This window comes from Camellia sinensis, chromosome 2, assembly GCF_055761805.1.
Source record: "Camellia sinensis isolate YWXY chromosome 2, ASM5576180v1, whole genome shotgun sequence".
Lineage (NCBI taxonomy): Eukaryota > Viridiplantae > Streptophyta > Magnoliopsida > Ericales > Theaceae > Camellia > Camellia sinensis.
In genome coordinates, this window is record NC_138962.1 from 83,616,917 (window position 1) to 83,638,339 (window position 21,423).

Below are 21,423 nucleotides of genomic sequence, written 5' to 3' on the forward strand. Positions count from 1 at the left end.
GGTAATGATGCCCAGGCCTATGAATTGAGAAAGAAGATTAGAGGCTTGAATCAGAAGGATCGCTCTCTTGCAGTCTACTATGCGGAGTTGAGTGGTTTATGGCAAGAGCTAGATTACTACCAGAGTTTCTAGCCCATTTGCTCCACAGATGCCATTATGTTTCAGCAGGCTGTGGAAAAGGAGCGAGTGTATGACTTTCTTGCTGGCCTGAATTTGGAGTATGATTAGATACGGGTTCAGGTGTTGGGTCGCTCTCTGTTTCCCGTACTGCGCGAAGCTTATGCTTTGGTTCAGCAGGAGGAGAGTCATCGTAGTGCTATGGTACATGTCTCTACTCAGAATCGGTCAGCGATGGTTGCAGCCCCAAAGTCACATGCTACTTAACCTAGTTAGTCTTCGGGTGGTGGTACGGGTCCCTTGGTTGATCGAGACCGGTTGAAGTGTGATTATTGTGGGAAAGATAGACATAATAAAGAGCATTGTTGGAAGTTACATGGTCGGCCTACGCGAGGCTGTGGTCGTGGTTGTGATGCTCGTTCTCAAGCACATGTTTCGGAGACTACTGCTAGTGCCTTTGGTGACACTGGTTCTCTTTCTCAGGATGAGCTTCACACTCTTAGACGTTTGATGGCTCGCCTTGATTCTTTATCTACCTTAGTTCCTTCCTCTTCTGCCTCTTCCAACTTTGTCAACACAAGTATTGTTACTAGTGCACTTAGTACCTCTTCGTCGTCACCTTGGATCATTGATTCCGGTGCTACAGATCACATGACGAGTACTTCTAGTTTTTTTCCTTTCTTATTCCCCTGGTTCTGGGCGAGATAAGGTTAAAGTGGGGCTGATGGCACTTTATCCTCCATCTCCGGCAAGGGTTTAATTCACTGCACCTCTTTGCTTTCTCTTTCATCTATTCTTTATGTTTCTAAGTTTTCCACTAACTTTCTGTTAGAAGCCTTACAACTGCTCTCAATTACTTTGTAACCTTTTTTCCGGCTCATTGTCTTTCAGGAATTGGCTACGGGGAAAATGATTGGCAGTGGTAGAGCACAAGGTGGTCTGTATTTTCTGGATGCCGTTTCTCCTCCATTAACTTTGTCCTCTCAGGCTCTTCAATCCACTTCTGGCTCCTCTCTACGTCCGCTTCATCAGTGGTATCATCGTTTGGGCCATCCTTCTTTTAGTATTTTAGAAAAACTTTTTCCTTCCTTAGTTAGAGATTGTCCTAGAAATAACTTTGTTTGTGATGCTTATGAGCTTCCTAAGTATAAACGTACCTGTTATCCTTTTATTAATAAAAGAAGTACTTTTCCTTTTATGCTTATTTATACTGATGTGTGGGGTCCTTTCCCTGTGGTGTCTACCTCTGGTTATCGATGGTTTGTCACGTTTATTGATTGTTATTCCCGTGTGACTTAGATTTATTTACTTCGTACTAAAAATGATGTTTTCTCGTGCTTTCAAAGTTTTCATGAAATGGTATTCAATCTCTTCAATACTAATATCAAAATTCTTAGGAGTGATAATGGAACTGAATATGTTGATGGAGCGTTTGGGGCATACCTCGAGGAGCATGACATTCTTTATCAAAGTAGTTGTGTTGGCACTCCTAAATAGAATGGAGTTGCTGAACGCAAGAATGGCCACCTCATTGAGGTTGCTCGCTCTCTCTTGTTTACCATGAACTTTCCTAAGTCTTTTTGGGGGGATACTGTTCTTACCGTGGCTTACCTTATTAACCGTATGCCCTCTAGTGTCCTCTACTTCCAAATTCCTCTTGAGCTTCTTCCTGTGCCTTATCCCGCTTCTTCCCTTCCCCCTCTGGTTTTTGGTAGTGTCTATTTTGTTCATCTCCAATCTCGTACTCGTGGGAAGCTTAATCCCAAGGTTGTACGGTGTGTCTTTCTTGGTTATTCTGCAACTCAGAAGGACTACAAATGCTATAACCCTCACACTCATAAGCTATATGTTAGTATAAATGTTACCTTCTGTGAATCTGAGTCTTTTTTCTCGTGTCCTCCGCTATCTCCTCAAGGGGAGAGTGTTACGGATGAGGTTGCGGATGAATCCTATGAGATTGCGGATGAATCATATCAGCATGAGTTGTCTTTTTTCCTTCCTAATCAACAGGTTGTTATTTATGGTGAGGGGGAGCCTAAGAGTTCTGTTGAGAAGGAGACTGATGAGAGTGGTCGTTTAGACAGAGCTGATCTTAAAACTTATTCACAGCATCAGAAAGAGCAGACTTCTCTTGTGCCACCCGGTCAATCATCATCTCCCACGCCAGTTCCATGCCCAGTTTCCAGTGACTTTACAGGTAATAATCCTCAGCCTATTTCTTCACCAGTTGTTGATAGCCCTGTTGTTGATGATTTGAGTCTTCCTGTTGCTCTTAGAAAGGGGGTTAGAACCTGTACTCAACATCTCATTTCTCAATTTGTGTCATATGGTTCGCTGTTTTTTACATATTGTGCCTTTGTTTCGTCTCTTTCTTCTGTATGTATTTCGCAGGGTTGGAAAGAAGCTATAAATGATCCTAAGTGGAAGGTACCTATGGTAGAAGAGATGCAAGCCTTGAGTAAGAACAACACTTGGGAGTTGGTATCTCTTCCTAATGGAAAAAAACCAGTTGAATGTAAGTGGGTGTTCACCATTAAGCACAGTGCAGATGGGACAATTGAATGGTACAAAGCAATCTTCATGGGGATTTGGAGGAGGAGGTATATATGAATGTACCTCCAGGATTCTCATCTCAAACTATAGTTGGAAAGGTTTGTAGATTGAAGAAGGCTTTTTATGGTTTGAAACAATCTCCTCGAACCTAGTTTGGTCGATTCCTAAAGGCAATGCTGGGATTTGGGTATAAGCAAAGCAATGCAGATCACACCTTGTTTGTCAAACGCAATGTACATAAGGTAACAGTGCTTATTGTATATGTGGATGACATAGTTGTGACAGGTAATGATGAGGAGGAGGTGACTCATCTCAAGATGCAGTTAGCTAAGGAGTTTGAGATCAAAGACCTTGGTCCATTGAGGTACTTTCTTGGGATTGAAGTTGCTAGATCTGATAAAGGCATCTTTATTTGTCAAAGGAAGTACATTCTAGATCTTCTTGAAGAAACGGGTATGTTAGGTTGCAGACCAGCTGATTCTCCGATTAAGACTAATCATCATCTTTGTAGTGGGGTTGGTGAGCTTGTGGAGAAGGAAAGGTACCAAAGACTTGTGGGAAGACTGATATATCTATCTCATACTTGGCCAGATATTGCCTATGCAGTTGGGATAGTGAGTCAGCTTATACATGATTCTCATGCAACTCATTTGGATGCAGTCTATCGCATTTTGAAGTATCTTAAATCTGCTCCTGGAAAAGGAATTTTGTTCTCTAATCATGGTCACCTGAGGTTGGAAGCATTCATAGATGCAGATTGGGCAGGCTCTATAGATGACAGACGCTTTACCTCCGGTTATTGTGCTTTTGTAGGGGGAAATCTAGTCACATGGCGGAGTAAGAAGCAGGCGGTAGTATCCAGATCCAGTGCTGAAGTTGAATACAGAGCTATGACACATGGAACATGTGAACTAATGTAGCTTCACTCTTTGTTGAGTGATATAGGGTTTGATTGCTGAGATCCCATGACTTTGTATTGCGACAAGAAGGCTGCCATTAGTATTGCGCACAATCCTGTTCAACATGACCGGACGAAGCATATTGAGATTGATAGACATTTCATTAAGGAGAAGTTGAATAAGGGTGTGATATGACTTAGAAAATATGAAGAAGAAGAACTCCGAAAATATGAGGAAGAAGGAATATATTTCTGTTATATTCAAAACTTCTTATCTTACAAGACCAAATGACACTCCTTATATAGGAGATATTACAAACATCATCATAACCCATTATATGCCACTTACATATTATATATTACCACTATCTACCACTATCATATTATATACATGCCACTATCTACCACCAACACCACTATCATATTCTATACATGCCACTATCTACAACCAACACCACTATCATATTCTATACATACCACTATCTACCACCAACACCACTATCATATTCTATACATGAACACAATTTCCAGCACTCCCCCTCAAGCTGGTTTGAAGATATCTTCCATAGCCAGCTTGCTAGTCAGCTTATCAAATTGCTTCTTGTGTAGTCCCTTCGTTAGCACATCAGCTAATTGTTCACCTGTTGGAAGGTAGGTCATACAGATTATGCCAGCATTGATTTTCTCCTTGATGAAATGTTTATCCACTTCTATATGTTTTGTGCGATCATGTAGAACTGGATTATGAGCTATAGATATAGCTGCTTTGTTGTCACAATAGACCTTCATAGGTGTCGGGTGAGAAAGCTTTAATTCTTTAAGAATTCTTTTAATCCACATTACTTCACAGATTCCATGGGCAACAGCTCTGAACTCTGCTTCTGCACTACTTCTAGCTACCACATTCTGTTTTTTACTCCGCCATGTAACTAGGTTTCCACCTACAAAGGAGCAGTATCCGGATGTTGATCTCCTGTCTGTAATACTTCCTGCCCAGTCTGCATCTGTGTATACTTCAACTTGAAGATGTCCATGTTTCTTGAATAGTAAGCCTCTCCCTGGAGTTCCTTTCAAATATCTTAAGATCTTATAAACGGCCTCAAAGTGCTCTGCCCCTGGTGAGTGCATGAACTGACTTACCATGCTGACTGCAAAGGCAATATCAGGCCGCGTATGAGACAAGTAAATCAATTTCCCTACAAGTCGCTGATATTGTTCTCTCTCTTTGACTTCTTCAGCCTTAGCAGCTTGTAACTTCAAGTTAGGCTCGATCGCAGTCTCCGCCATCTTACAACCAAGCATACATGTTTCTCCAAGGAGATCAAGAACATATTTTCTCTGATTAACGAATATACCTTCCTTGGATCTTGCAAATTCCATTCCGAGGAAATACTTGAGGGCTCCCAGATCCTTAATGTGAAATTCTTTTGCGAGTTTCTCTTTGAGGGCTGCTAACTCTGCTTCATCATTACCAGTTAAAATGATGTCATCAACATAAACAATCAAAATTGCAATTTTACTGTTTTTTGAATGTTTATAAAATATTGTGTGATCTGCTTGACTCTGCAAGAAGCCACAACTGATAACTGCCTTCCCAAAGCGTTCAAACCACGCTCTTGGTGATTGTTTGAGTCCGTATAATGACTTGTTCAATCTGCATACTCTGTCACTTCCAAGTCTCTGCTCAAATCCCGGCGGTAGGCTCATGAACACCTCCTCTTCAAGATCACCATTGAGAAATGCATTTTTAATGTCAAGTTGATGTAGAGGCCAATCTGAATTTACTGCAAGAGATAACAGTACTCTGATGGAATTTATTTTAGCAACAGGAGCAAACGTCTCCTGATAGTTGATCCCATAAGTTTGAGTGAAGCCTTTAGCTACCAGTCTCGCCTTGTATCTCTCAACGCTTCCATCTGCGTTACATTTTATCGTAAACACCCATTTACACCCAACTGTTTTCTTGTCTTTGGGTAGATCAACTATCTCCCAAGTACCACTTCTCCTTAAAGCATTCATCTCCTCCATGACTGCTAATTTCCAATTCGGATCATCCAATGCTTCCTGTATATTCCTTGGAACAAACAAGTGTGAAATCCTAGATGTGAAAGCTCTATAGTTTTTAGACAGTCTTTGATAGGAGAGGTAATTTGCAATAGGATGTTTAATGCAATTTCGGACACCTTTCCTAATTGCTATAGGTACATCAAGGTCGGAAATAGAAGGAATAGGATTACCTAAAATTTCGATGCCAGAACTCGGGTGGACATTCGGGTCATTAGGATGGACATTCGGGTCATTATTCCTCAGATGAAATCGCTTCCTAGTATAAACCTGAAGCTCAGGATTTAGATCATTTTGTAGTACTTCTCCCCCTAAACAAGAATCTTCTTGACTAGGCACCATAGAACTTGGTTCTCCTAAGTGATCATTATCAGACAGATGTGGTTTTTGTGTAGGATAAATGACATTGGGGAGCGGGATAGAAATATCCCAAAAACGGTCTTCTACTCCACTTGTCTCCCCCTGAAGAGAAGTGTTGGGGAAATAGGATTTTGTTTCCACAAATGACACATCCATACTCACATGAAATTTCTTGTTTTGAGGATCGAAGCACTTATACCCCTTTTTGTTTGAGGAATAACCCAAAAAAACACATTTTATAGCACGGGGGTCAAGTTTTGAACGAAATTGACTGGGAACATGAACATAGGCAGTACATCCAAAAACTTTGGCGGGTAAATCAGAAAACAACCTCGTGTCAGGAAAAAAAGTTTTGAGACAATCAAAAGGTGTTTTGTATGTTAACACCTTTGTAGGCATCCTGTTTATCAAATAAGAGGCTGTTAAAATTGCTTCACCCCATAAATATTTAGGAACATGCATGTAAAACATTATAGCACGTGCTACTTCAAGTAGATGTTTATTTTTTCGTTCTGCAATGCCATTTTGTTGAGGGGTATCCCGACATGTAGATTGATGAAAAATCCCCTTTTTTTCCAAAAACTCACCCAACTGCTCATTGAAATATTCTGTTCCATTATCAGAATGTAAAATACCAATTTTGGTTTGAAATTGGTTTTCAATCATATTGTAAAAATTTGTGAATAAAGTTTTCACGTCAGATTTTTTATTCATCAAATAAATCCAACATAAGCGGGTATGGTCATCAATAAATGTAACAAACCATCTTTTACCAGAAAGAGTAGTGATTTTAGAAGGGCCCCAAACATCACTACGAATCAAATAAAAAGGTTTTGAAGCCTGGTAAGGTTTTGGCAAATAAGTAGAGCGATGAAATTTTGCAAAAATGCAACTTTCACAATGAAAAGAAGAACAATCAATCTCTTTAAATAATTCTGGAAATAAATGTTTCAGATAAAGAAAACTAGGATGTCCTAACCTATAGTGCCATAGCATTATTTTTTCTCGAACAGAGATTGAACTGGTACTATTAAAGCTCTGAGCTTTTTTATTACTAACAGGTACTTCATCAAAGTAGTAAAGACCTTCAAGCATCCTAGCACGCCCAATCATCATCCCCGAGTTCTGGTCCTGAAATTCACAATGGGATTCAAAAAATGTAACACGACAATTAGAATCCTTAGATAGTTTACTGACAGACAAAAGGTTACAGGCTAAGTTGGGGACGTAAAGAACAGCATTGAGATTAATTTTCTCAGTTAGTTTAATAAATCCTTTTCCTGCAATAGGTGAAAAACTACCATCGGCTATTCTGATTTTGTCATGACCAGAACAAGGGAAATAGGTACTAAATAAATGGGAAAAACTAGTCATGTGATCGGAGGCACCGGAATCTATGATCCACGGAGAGAAGTTTAGGCAAGAGAAGGCTTTAGGATTTCTACCTGTTTGTGCCAACAAAACACTAGGAGTACCGGTTGAGGAGTTGGATTTTATCAGCTTTAAGAGTTGATCAATCTGCTCTTTGTTGAAGGGACCTGAATCGGCTTCATTAGCGGTAGGAAAGCCACGATTCTTCTCACCTTGTTTGCTGCTTTTCCAGTTGACAGGTTTGCCATGAATCTTCCAACACGTTTCGCGTGTATGGCGAGGCTTGTTGCAAAAATCACACCAGACCCGTGGCTTATCATCAAACCTGCGCTGGTAATTTGCAGCCTTGTTGGCCGCAGCATCGCTAATTAAAGCAGAAATTTCAATTGATTCACCATTACCTTTTTTCTTAAGCATGACGCTCCTTCGGCTCTCTTCCCTTCTGACTTCGGCAAATACTTCGCCAATGGATGGGAGAGGAGGTCTGCCAATAATTCTTCCTCGCACTTCATCGAACTCAATGTTGAGGCCGGCAAGAAACTTGTAAATACGGCTGTCTTCCATAGTTTTCTTGTGGTGGTTGCAGTCGTCAACCGATTTCCATTCGTATGTGTTGAAGATGTCAAGATCCTGCCACAACCTTTTCAACGAATTGAAATATTTGGTGACGGAATCATCTCCTTGACGAATCTCTCCCAACTTCAAAGTTAATTCGAAAACTTGAGATTGATTTCCTAGGTCAGAATACATCTGACTAACATTATCCCACAATTCTTGTGCAGTAGTATAGCACATGTAATTAGAGCTTATATCCTCCTCCATGGAATTGACCAACCATGTCATAACCATGGAGTTTTCAGCGTCCCAATTGTCGAACAGCGGATCATTAACAGCAGGAGCCTTCTTGTCACCAGTGATGTAACCGATCTTTCCTTGCCCACGGATATACATCCGGACAGATTGTGACCAGCGGAGAAAATTATCACCATTTAGGCGGATGGTGGTGATTTGGACAGAGTGAGAGTTGGACGTTTTCACCGGAATGGCAGCGGCAAGGGTTGAAGTGGTTCCGGACGTGACTTCCGACATGGCTATGACGGTTTTAGGGCTGTTGTGTTTTTTGTTGCTCTGATACCAACTTAGAAAATATGAAGAAGAAGAACTCCGAAAATATGAGGAAGAAGGAATATATTTCTGTTATATTCAAAACTTCTTATCTTACAAGACCAAATGACACTCCTTATATAGGAGATATTACAAACATCATCATAACCCATTATATGCCACTTACATATTATATATTACCACTATCTACCACTATCATATTATATACATGCCACTATCTACCACCAACACCACTATCATATTCTATACATGAACACAATTTCCAGTAATATGTATGCCTTTTGTTAAGTCTGAAGATCAACTGGCGGATGTTTTTACGAAGAGTCTTAGTAGTAAGGTCTTTCACCCCATTTGGGCATGAGAGACATCTTTGCACCAACTTGAGGGGGAGTGTTAAGTGTTAGGGTAGTTTGGTCTTTATGTCTTATGCTTATTATTATTATAAATAGGTGTAAGGGGAAAACCCTATTCTTTTAAATCAAATAAATATATACAGTTCTATTTCTTATTCTTCTTCTTCTTTTTCTTCTTTTTCTTCTCATCTATACATTCAACATAAATCAGTGATATGACATCTAAAAATACATCCGATATGCCACTTATGCATTTTGATCTACATTTGGTGTTGTTCTGTTAATTTATGCGATTATTTGAACCACATTGTTTTATAATACACATATTATGTGCAGGAATGTTTACATTTTCTACACGGCATCATTACAAAGGACAGACACAGGTGTGAATATTCACATATGTTCTTATCACAACAGTTGTGAATGTTCATACATTGTCAAACTCTATGCATGTGAAAGTTCACATCCCATATTATATTCCTGTCAACATTCACATCAATAATGTGAAATTTTCAACACAAATGTGAGTATTCACATAATGTGAATCTTTTATACAAGTGTGAATATTCACATTATGTAGTAATCATTAAAACACCAACAAAAGTCAGTTTCCCACAACAAAAAAACAAAAAAAAACAAACAATGTCCCCTTTTGTTTACACCCTTATTCCAAAAATATACAAGAAAACGAAATATAGACAACACAAATCAAATAATATGTTTGCCAACGCATTATTATGTTTGCCAACACAACGTAATCTTATTTCAACACAATATTTGCTAACACAATGCAATCTTATTTCAAACATCGACAAAAGAATCCCACATAAAACACAATGTTGAAATGAAAATTGTACACTCTATATTGGTTCTTTGCATGATTTCTGATTGTGACTTCCCAACTTATCACATCTCCCGCACCTTATTTGTTTTAGCTTCTCACCCTTTGATGGGATTTTATTCTTCTTCGGCCTGCCGGGTGGTCTTTTCACACTCAGTGGGTATATGGTAAAGTCCGTGAGATTGAAATGCGGCTTTTCCACCGACGGTATGGGAAATATGGTACCCGAATAGGCTGCACGATACGTCTTTACATAAAAATAATGTTCTGCACAATCATTGAGATTGTACCGGCTCTTCTGAATAGCAATAATAGCATGGTCACATGGGAATCCGTTGATCTGCCATTAAAAGCAAGAACACGTACACTTTGTTATTTCAACTTTTACAGATGGTATTGAATGAGCCTCAAATACATTTTCATTAGCTTTGCTAACTTGCCAAAACCTGCTGTCGTTAAACGAATTAAGAAGCATGGTTTCGAATGTAGGACAAATTGTTTCCTTTCACTTGTTTGCTTGGTCAAGCCACTCCGACAGTTGCCGCATCAACTGAGTACGAATTGTGTCCACCGACCGAGTAATAAGAAGATTACGTGCTTATTTAATCCAATTAGTAAATGACTCTGTCGCATTGGATGTCATTTTCCCATAACGCATGCCCCTGCACAATATCGCAACCTTGTACAACACTGAAGTTAATTTCTTCGAAACTGAATATGAATTTTCACATCACCACAAAACATGACTAAAATTACTACAAGCTACCATTCTAAACTTGACAAACAGAATACATCAGGAAACTACTATTACCTGAAATATGAATTTGCCCAGTGCTTAGGTACCAACTCCTTGAAAAAATTATGTGCTCGTTGCTTGTCCTCCTCTTTTAATTTCTCAAGTTTTTTATGGAACCCCACGACAGTTGGCTTGTAAGCACAGTCACCCAAATTACTAACCAGGTAGTCCCTAAATCCATTATCAATCCCTTTCATCCAATCTCTTAAATTGTTCTTTAAGTGTTGTAACCAATAACCATAGCAAACCAAGATTACAGTCAGAAATAAAAGTAATCTGACGCTTACCATCAACAACCTTCCCAAGTTAGTGCAAGAACCACGACCAATTGGTCGGGGTCTCTGAATCAACAACCGCAAATGCAACAGGGAATAAACCTACAACATAACAAAATTAAACAACTGATCACAATATTCCAATGTGAATATTAACACAAGTAATTTACAAAAACACTGAAAAGCTAGCAGGGGTTGTAAATATTAACACTGTGTAAATGGTAAGCCAAATATCCACACTACACTCAATGTAAATATTTATATGGACACACCCAGATACAAAAAAAATACTAACCATTGTTCCCATCTTTTGTCGTTGTCGTAAGTAGTTAACCTTTGTACTTTCCTTTGAAGAACATTCCATCAAGGAATAACAAAGGCCGACAAAAATTGTACTCAGAAATACACATAGTGAATGATACAAAAAAACGACAAAACTATTGATTACTCGCATTGTAGTCAATATTAATATAACTCCCCAGATTGTAACGCATCACAGCATCTGAATACCACCGTAGCTGGTCAAACGACAATGAGTGATCTCCATGAATGACAGCCTTTGCTTTCTCTACGCCCAACCATACCACTTGGTAACTTACATCCAGGCCATAATCTCGCTTCAAAATAGTCACCTCCTCACACAGGCGAGTCAGCTTGTCTCTCACAATTTCAGATATAATACTTGACACCAAATTAGAACTAACTCTCGGGTTCTTCGCCGTCGGAACATCTGTACCACAACTATGAACATCATTAAACCTCTTGATGTAGAAAAATCCATTTGCTCGTTGTGTTGTACAATGTATAGCCTATAAGCATCCTCTTTCCTCACGCATCGCACACACCGCAGTAACCCTCGTTGTCTCGTTCTTGACCTACTCAAATTGGAACCCGCATTGGATTGCATACTTGCATAAAACATCATGAAATTCTTGTGCACCTCCTACAAACCGTTGTCCCACATTTGTAATACCATTTGCCCAAGGGGCTAACAATAACGCCTTCTTCTTATGATGGCAAAATCTCCGGATTGCATCAATTTCTTTCCCACTCCCCACACGCAGCAACCCAGAGCGACTCAACTAATCAATATCACTTTTCAAATCAGTGACAACCTCTACATATTGTACCCTCATTGATTAGCAAGCAATAACATATTCTGAAATTCTTTGTCATTGTTCAAATCACACCTATTAATCTCAGGTAACCGATAGAACAATGAAACAGAACAAGCAGACAACTCACCCTATTTTTCACACAAACACTCCACCAAACACGAATAACATAATGTGCGAACCACATTTATTACAATTGTACTGCAACCATATGTGCACACCAACATCATAAAGGTATTCATCTCCTATAAAAACACACCAATACAACAGTCAACAATCACGTTATAACCATACGAGCAACACCACATACAACAATCCATACTATATGAAAATTCACATTGTGCAAAAGTAAATACCTATGTGTATAGTTCCACTGCTAAATCCATAATGAAAACTATCACCACCATCCTTACACAACATAAAACATCTTACAATATCAAAATGACACCACCAGAATAAGGTGACAACACACAACACGCAAGCAACCCTCCATAACTTCATACTAATAAGATGTGAACATTCACATTGTTTTAGACATCCTAAATTATCTCGCCCACACAGTGCCTCATTAAGCAAACATCAAAAACTTATCAAACAAACACTTGCATTACCACATAAATCAAAACATAACATAAAACGAACATACAAAGTATATGCGTATATGTACATTTTACACTACTAAAACCAAACTCAAAATATCACCACCATCATTACAAATGAGATGTGAACATCCACATTCTTCACATAATTTGAATTACCTCCCCACCACAGGTCCACGTAAAATGCATATAAATCAACAAAAAGAGCATCTGATTCATACTAATCAAAAAACAGAGTATCCAATCCATCACACAAATCAAAACATAAACTAAACATGCATTCATAACCAAAATGATACTAACCTTAATCATGCAATCCTACACTCGTCCTCTACCTCGAAAACAACTGATTTCAACTAGTTATACTCGAAACAACGTCACAATTGAACACCGTTTGAGCCGTCGTCTTCACTTCTAAATCACTGAACCCTACCACAACAGTAACAATGAAACCTTAGCACATTGAAGCCTTCAAACGAGCCAGCAAATTGAAACGTATTCATCTAAATTAGAATCATGATCAAAAGCGTGAATACAGAAACTACCAAAATAGAATGAACAAAAAAAAAAGGAAACGTCTATATGTATCAACGCTATATATAAGGGCATAATAGTCCATTAAAAAATATAAAATTAGTAAAAAGGATCTCATGGATTAAAAAAATAAGCACATGGGACTAGTCAAGCTACAATAATCCTTTATGGACTCAATGGGTTACAACAACTCTAAAATAGATTTATCAATAAAAATTCCGATTCTTTTTTTTTTTTTTTTTTTAAAAGATGTGTCCAGAGAATGTTTTCCTATAATATTGTGGGTGTGTTTTAATATCTATTATGGTCATTTTTTACTTTAGGGTATGATTGTCATTAAAATAATAATTCATTAAGTGTGTACACTTAGATAAGTAGGTGTGTGGAAATAAAATTTCCTGGATGATATGAAAATTGTAACAAATAATGAAAAGAAAGTAAATAGAGCTAATTCTCAAAACTCAATTTTATTTCGAAATCCAAGGTACCTCTTTCTTTTCTTTTTTTTCTTTTCTTTTTTTGATAAATAATTAACCAAATATTATTAATAAAGCATCAAGATGATGCAACGAATACAGAGAACCAAAAAGAGAAAACCAACTCTACCCAATCACATTATCTAAAAAATCTAAACAAGCAAACATATCTAGATCAACCTTCCGTTCAATCCAGCTATACAAAACTCTAAGTAAACAACTCTGAAGCCAAAACACAGAATGAGACACGTCTTCAAACGTCCATCTATTCCGCTCCAACCACACCAACCGCATCAAACACGATGGTGCCACAGCCCAAATACTATTCTAAGGAAAATCCCTTCCCACCTCCCCTACCAAACTCCAGTAAACGGCCCTTAGCCCCCCCAACCTTTCACACAAAAGCATCCTCCCCCTCTTGCCACCCCCAACCCATACAAGTAACACCATAACTCCACTAGCTGAGTGACCTCCCAATCTTGAACTTGCTGTCGTAACCTAATATCCCAAACCACCAAATCCCCATTCCCCAAATAAGATGCCACCATAGCCTCCCGATCCACCGCAATACTGAAGATCAAAGGGAAACGATCTTTCATCATAACATCCCCACACCACCGATCCTTCCAAAACCGCACCCTCAACCCATCCCTTACCCGGAACCCCATCCATTCCTAGAACTCCTCTCTCCCCAACCAAATTCCTTTCCACATGAGATCCAATCACCCCCCCAGTCCCCCAATCTCCCCTAACTAACCCATATTTCACTGCCACCACCTTTCTCCACACCCGTTCCGGCTCCCAAGCAAACCACCACAACCATTTACCCAACAAAGTCTATTAAAAGGCACTGACCTCCACATCCTTAAACCCCCTGCCACTTTGGATTGGCAAATCCTCCCCCAATCCACCAAATGAACTTCCCCTCCACTACCCCACAAGAACTTCTTTTGAAGCGTCTCAATCCGTCGTGCCACAGACACTAAAATAACATGCAAAGACATAAAATATATCGGAATGCTGCTCAACACACTCTTTTTCAAAGTCAATCTTCCCCCTTTCAAAAGATATTGCCTCTTCCACCCTGCTAACCGGCGCTGAATGCGTTCCACAACCCCTTCCCACTCTCTTGTTGCCTTAAACGTCGCTCCCAATGGCAATCCCAAATAAGTCACTGGCAAAGCCGATATCCTGCACCCCAACACTACCGCTAGTACCGGCAACCTCTCCACCACCCCCAGGAGTCAACTCGGACTTCCGCAAATTCATCCGGAGGCCTGAACATGCCTCAAAACACAATAGAATACATCTCAAGTATCCCACCTGCTCCACCACAACCCCACAAAAAATTAGGGCATTATCTGCATACAACAAATGCGAAACACAAAAAGGTGCATCCCTGGAAGAACCCACCTCAAAATCCTCCAACAAACCTTCATGAACTGCTCTGTCCAACAGTCTGCTCAACGCCTCCATTGCCAAAATAAACAATAGTGGTGATAAAGGATCTCCCTAACGAAGACCACGGTGCGTCGAAAAGAAACCTGCTGGAGTACCATTAACCATAACCGACATCCGCACCATAGAAATACAAAACTAAATCCACTTACGCCACGTATCGCCAAAACCTATACGCTCTAAAACATATAATAAGAACTCCCACCAAACATTATCATAGGCCTTTTCTATATCCAATTTGCAAATCAAACTTGGCTACTCCTGTCTAATCCGGGAATCCACACACTCATTAGCCACCAGAATTGCATCTAAAATCTGCCGACCTCCCACAAACGCATTTTAAGACTCGGACACAACCACTTGCAAGACCCCTTGGAGCCTATTTGCCAACACCTTAGCTAGCAATTTGTACACAGTCCCAAGCAAACTAATTGTCCTAAAGTCCTGAATGTCCTCGGCTCCCCCTTTCTTTGGAATCAACACCAAAAAAGTTGCTCCATTCAAAATGCCCAACTTCGTAGAATACGGCCAATGCCACCATCACATCCTCCTTAACCTCACTCCAACAATGCTGAAAGAATGCCATAGTAAAGCCATCCGGCCTTGGAGCCTTGTCCCCACTCATCGCGCGCAACGCACCAAATACCATCTCTGTAAAAGCTCGCTCCAAAGCCACCCAATCTACATCCGAAATCATATCAAACTGAATCCCTACCAACCTTGGGCATCATTCCCCTTTTTGTGGCCGAAACATATTCTTATAGAAACCCACAATGCCCGCTTTAATCTCTGCTTCATTACTCAACTCTCGGCCATCCACCCGCATCCGACTGATATGATTCACCCGTCGGTGAGCATTAGTCATCCGATGAAAGAACTGTGTTCCTATCCCCCTTCTTTAGCCATAAACATCTAGATTTTTGTTTGAAACTCACCTCCTCCAAACGCGAGATACAAACATACTCATGTCGAGCCGCTTCCTTTCTAGCAACATCATCTGACAATGAACCCCCTTGAGCCTATATCTCATCCAAGGAATGAAGTAAAGATACCACCGCCGCTTTCTGGCCCTCTAATCGACCAAAGATCTCCTTGTTCCAACATTTCAAATCCTTTTTTAGCAATTTCAATTTTTGTGCCAACCTGCAACTAGGTGTACCTATTACCATATAATCTATCCACCAACCTCGGACCATCTCCATAAAACCATCTGACTGTTGCCACATATTCGCAAAGCGAAACAGTGTAGGGCCACTACGAACCCCCCCACTGTCAAGTAAGATAGGCCAATGATCCGAAACTGGACGGGGTAATCAAATCTGCGCAACATCTGAAAAATGTTCCTCCCAATCACCAGAAATCAGAAAATAGTCAATCCGAGACAAACTCTACCCATTCAACCAAGTAAAGTTTCCCCCTTATGGTGGCAAATCAATCAACTGCAGCTCATCAATGAAAGAACAAAAAGTCCGCATACAACTCAATTCTTGAGAACTCCCTACCTTCTTTGTTTACCACCGCACCATATTGAAATCACCCCCCCACACACGAAGGCTCTAACCCGCGAAAAGCCATATTCTCTAATTCAAATAAGAACTCGGCCAATTAACACCCTGCACCAGCCCATACACCCCTGTAAACACCCACCGAAACAGGTCCTCCACATACCTAAACATGCAAGATACAGAAAAACCACCCATCTCCTCTTCCTCCCTCACTACCACCTTGGTGTCCCAATAGAGAAGTACACCGCCCACCGTGTCTGAGGCTGGCAAATGCAACCATTCCACAAACCTTCCCCCCTAAATCTCACGCACCAAATCCTTCCCTAACATCTCCATTTTGGTCTCCTACGGGCACGCCACATCAACCTTCGCACTTCACAGAGCTGCCTTCACTGTTACCCTTTTGTCCCTATCATTCAGGTCCCGCACATTCCAGGATAAAATTTTTAACTTCATTGCAACAAAAGTGGTTCCCTACGAGATCTCCTTGACTCCCGAGTTACCATCATACCTCCATGGTCATAATTTATAGAGCATTATAAATTCTTCAACTCCCATTTCCCTTTACAGCAAGTACTTCCCAGATTGGCCACCTATTTACTAAATGACCCCTTTTGCCACGACGCCTCCACCGCTGAAAACAGACGGAGAGCTTCCTCCACATGCCCCTCGAATAATAGTCCCAATAAGTGGCTTACATCACCTATTTGTTCCAACACCCATTCTGAAACCTCCTCAGCAGAAGGGATACCATTCCTGCCCAGATCACTTCTACCCTCTTGACCACTATCACCCACAGTGAAAGATTGTAACGCCACTGGCCAGTGATTCCGTCTCTCATCAAGCTCTACTTCAGTCTCCTCTGCCCACGACGATTTACCGAACTGGTCTGGCCCAAGTCGCACCTCGTCATCGTTAAAGGCAAACGACTCAGATGAAGATCACCAGCCAACCACCTCTGACACATAACCAAAGTCATGCATCTCATCGTGCAGCTCGCAACGCACCACTACCTCATGACTCGATGTCGATGCCATTTGCAGTAACCCATCCCCGTGCGTTGCAGGCAAACCATCCACCATCCTCGTTAGCAACCCTCGCTCCATTGTCGTTGCTCCTTCTTCTGTCATCCTTACCGTCGACAGATGTTGCTCGACACTGTCGCGCGAAAACTCAAGGACCCGACTTACTGAAGAATCCACCATTTGACCTGTTAGTTCAAGCCCAACCTCTTCTCATGGCCCATCACATAAATTTCCTTGGGCCCCATTGGAATTGAGCCCATCATACCCTCCACAGGCCTTACAACTGCTTCCTCTTGGGCTTTTTTATTTCCTTGACCCACTGGGCCCAATCCCATGGGTCGGTTGCCCTGGATCCTCCACCCATCGACAACCCGCTTCCCCTTAAAGGCATGGGATGCAGATCACGCCCTAGATGGCCCCCAAATCTCTAAATTGTAGGGCAATCCTCAATTCTACGCCAACTCTACCGATCTTGCCGCACCAAATTCGTACCTTCCATTCCGATTCGTCACACACCCCACCAAGCTTCCATTGGTAAGCCAGACTCCACCGATGGCCTTGTCTCCGACCAGATGGGTAGAACAAAATGCCAGGAACCCCATCGGAGTGAAATTTGTGACGGAATCCCATTCGCCAAACCTCGAACTTTCATCCGAACACAACCCAACAAATCTATCGTCTCATCTACCTCCATGAAGCCGCCACACCAATCCCCAATGGCTCGATACGCGACCATTCCACGAAGATGAATTGGCAGACCCAGAACCCAAATCCAGTTACTCTGCTTCAGTGTCGGCCAACTCTAACAAAACGCAGCCAATGACCACCAGTCCAAAACCAGATCTCACCTAGTAATGGTCCATCTGCGTCTCAACACAACCTCTGCATCTCTCCTTGAGGAGAATACGAACAAGAAAAATTGGCCTCTCATCCCGTGGACCTCTACCTCTCCGTGTGGTTTCCACCATCGATGCACCCAATCGACTACCATCGAAACCCTTAAACCCTTTTCGTCTACCACCCCCACCCTTCCCACAAATGCCCTATATCCAACACCCTTAGCCACCCCTCTTTTGTTTCTCCTGTGAGCACCACATTGTCGCCCTCATCCCACCTAGAAACTGGCCCCCCTTTCAGCATCATCTCCTTTGGCACCTCTTTTTCCACAGTTCTCTTTTTCTTCACCCAACCATCCCCAAACCCAAAACCCTCAACCACTAAAGCAATCTCTTCCCACCCATCTCCAAAACTGGATTCCGGTATGAAAACTTGTTCCCTTTTGTTACTAGTCGTGGCCACTATGTGCACCGACAAGCCACCATCAATCTCCCCTCAAACCCACATAGCCACCATACGTGTGCCACGAACAAGGCGGCCTAAAAATGCCAATTTTCTGGAGTTTGGAGCACAACCAACTCACTTCAAAGCCACATAGAACGATTGCCCTTCAGAGGCCCTATCCCCGCTCGACAATCGACAAGCAGTGGCACCCAATCAGGTCTTCCTCCTCGAGTTCAAATGAACGACCTCCTAAAAAGAGGATCCTTCGGCAACATCTGTTTTCCGCCTAGAACTTCATTTGATAGTACGCACTCTCTTCCCTAAATCTCAGAGCATATTCCCTCTTCTCAAAGGTACCTCTTGTTATGCAGAAATCAAATGGTTGCAATCACAAAAAACAGTAAAGAGAAATAATTAAACACACACAACACAAGATATGTGGTTCGGCAATGTGCCTTCCTCCACAGAAGGGAGGAGATCAAATCCACTATACGCAATACAAATTACAAAACTCTGAACCTCTTCAGTCAACTACTCAACAAGCTGTCACACTCTCACTCAGAAATGCTAGCCGAAATATAAAATAAATGCCTCCAATATTCTAGAGTATTGGCCAAGTATTTTGTACTATAATGTGACCTTGATGATGCCTTAAGATACTTATGCCCATATCTTTTCTTTGTAGTAAACTGGACTATCGAAAATCACCTTGTCCCATAAAGGATTTGGCAGATGCCATTCAACAAAATTAATAATCCTTAACGATATGATTTCCCAAATTACATGTGTTGATATGTAATCAAAGCCCTTTTTTGTTCTCTGTTGGATGAGCCTCTTCACCTTCGAAATGTCTCTTGTTTCTAGCTTTGTAAGTTAGCGTAAAATATGGAATGTTTTTCCTATGACTCCACTCTTCTTAGTTGTTTTCACTTTTCAACATAGCATAACCTTTCTAATAATGGTAATCAGACTTAAAAAAAAGATAGATGATCTTGCAACACTGGACCAAACTTGCATTGCTCAAGGAGTTTATCTTAGGTTTCTCTCCCATGCCTAGACAAATCAAAATCCGTGGCTATGTTTATTTCTATAAGCCAAGAAAGGCTTATATTTTTAGTTAATCTATTACATTTAACCCATAAAATGCTCAATGTTTTGTGACACCTGTATGTCCAAATCTAACCTCTACAGATAAAGCTCACATGCCATCTCTTCTGGGAAGTGTTGAATTAGCTTGGGCCCATGTCGTAACAACTTAAGCTTTTGGAGAAAATTGGTGACTTAACAGGAAGAACAGAAACCATCTGGGACTTGCTAACCTACACATCCTAAATAGCATAGTTCGATAGTATTTAATGTGTCTCACAAGCTATGGACAAACTCACTAGACTGATGGTGGTTAGGAATGGCAACGGGGCGGGGCCGGGGATTGCCCTCCCCGTCCCCGATCCCCAACGATAGAAATTCCCCCGGCCCCGACCCCAATCCCCGACTGGGAAGCTATCACCGGCCCCGCCCCCTAACGGGGATCGGGTTTCCCTGACCTCGGAAATTCCCCAACCAAAAAAAAAAAAAAAAAATCAGTCCCAAATCTAATTCAAATTTCAGTCCCAAAAAAATTTCAACCACAGATTCATATTCAACAACAACAAACAAGATCAGATCATCATCATCAACAGATTTAAATTAAAAAAAAAATAATCTGAAAACCTAACAGATCTAAATTAAAAAAAATAATCAACAGATTTGAATTAAAAAAAATAATCTAACAAATCTAACAGATTCATCATCATAATCTGAAAATCTCAAGATTTGAGTACAGGGAGAGGCTGCGGCGAGGTCGACTGTGAGAGGCTGTGGCGAGGATGAGCCGTCGGTGAGTTGCAGCCGCAATGCCGGTGCTAAAGTGAGGATTCGCCGTCGCCGTCGTATGTGTGAGAGAGAGTGGGACGATCGGCGGTGAGGGAGCACAGCAGCGGTGAGGGAGGAGTGTCAGTGAGAGTGAGAGTTGAGAGTGAGATCGACGGTGGCTATGTTGTGAGAGACATAGAAGAACGAGAGGCTACTGCTGTGAGAGGGAGAGAGTTGAGAGAGAGAGAAGGACGAGAGTTGAGAGAGAGGGAGAGAGAGAAAGACGAGAGTGAGAGTGAGAGTGAGAGAGTGACGCACGGTTTAGGGTTTGGTTTATTATATATATATATAAGGGGTATAAAAGTAATTTAATTTTGGGGAAATTCGGGGACGGGGCCGGGCCGGGGCTTGAACACTGATCACCGTCCCCGGCCCGAAACAGATCGGGGATTGATTTTCAAATACCGTCCCCTCCCCGTCGGGAGTATTTTTCGGGAAAAAACCGTTTAAATCGGGGTCGGGATCGGGGATTCCCGTCGGGTCGGTTTCAAATTGCCATCCCTAGCCGTCGGTGAGTTGCAGCCGCAATGTCGGTGCTAAAGTGAGGATTCGCCGTCGCCGTCGTATGTGTGAGAGAGAGTGGGACGATCGGCGGTGAGGGAGCACAGCAGCGGTGAGGGAGGAGTGTCAGTGAGAGTGAGAGTTGAGAGTGAGATCGACGGTGGCTATGTTGTGAGAGACATAGAAGAACGAGAGGCTACTGCTGTGAGAGGGAGAGAGTTGAGAGAGAGAGAAGGACGAGAGTTGAGAGAGAGGGAGAGAGAGA

The 21,423-nt window shown here is 41.4% G+C and overlaps 1 protein-coding gene across 11 annotated transcripts in view; it reads left to right on the plus strand.

Moving 5' to 3' along the window:
- Nucleotides 1-21,423, plus strand: part of LOC114265363 (vacuole membrane protein KMS1) — a 41,861-nt gene that overhangs the window by 14,553 nt on the left and 5,885 nt on the right. The window lies entirely within an intron of this gene.